Raw genomic sequence first — 377 nt, 5'->3', positions numbered from 1 at the left:
AAAAAAAAAAAAAAAAAAAAAAAAAAAAGAACATGTACACTGTATACGTGTGATAATGATGACCATGCGTATTCATGAACATTGATAAAAAACACCATGTAAATATTCCAGAATTAGTAAAAATAACTAATTTTCATCTGCATGCAGTCCCTAGGCAGGTGACATAGGACTTACATAAAGACAACTAGCAGTCATACAGCACATTCACTATAAATTAAAAGGTACACATAATGGTGACATAGACAAAATAAAATGACATGATGACAAAGACATAATTCATCTACATCTACCCACTACAAGCGCTCTCTCTCTCTCTCTTTCTCTCTCTCTCTCTCTCTCTCTCTTTTTCTCTCTCTCTCTCTCTCTCTCTTTTTCTC

General features: G+C 33.4%; 2 protein-coding genes across 3 annotated transcripts in view; one reads left to right on the top strand and one right to left on the bottom strand.

Annotated features, from left to right (window-relative positions):
• Window positions 1-377, bottom strand: part of sh3bp5b (SH3-domain binding protein 5b (BTK-associated)) — a 58160-nt gene that overhangs the window by 1198 nt on the left and 56585 nt on the right. The gene's annotated exons all lie outside the window — the stretch shown is intronic.
• The window catches only part of capn7 (calpain 7), a 21359-nt gene that overhangs the window by 16294 nt on the left and 4688 nt on the right, over window positions 1-377 (top strand). The gene's annotated exons all lie outside the window — the stretch shown is intronic.

This window comes from Etheostoma cragini, chromosome 6 (assembly GCF_013103735.1).
Source record: "Etheostoma cragini isolate CJK2018 chromosome 6, CSU_Ecrag_1.0, whole genome shotgun sequence".
In the NCBI taxonomy this organism is placed as follows: domain Eukaryota; kingdom Metazoa; phylum Chordata; class Actinopteri; order Perciformes; family Percidae; genus Etheostoma; species Etheostoma cragini.
Note: the sequence above shows the minus strand (reverse complement) of the source record. Positions and strands in the feature narration are given on the sequence as shown.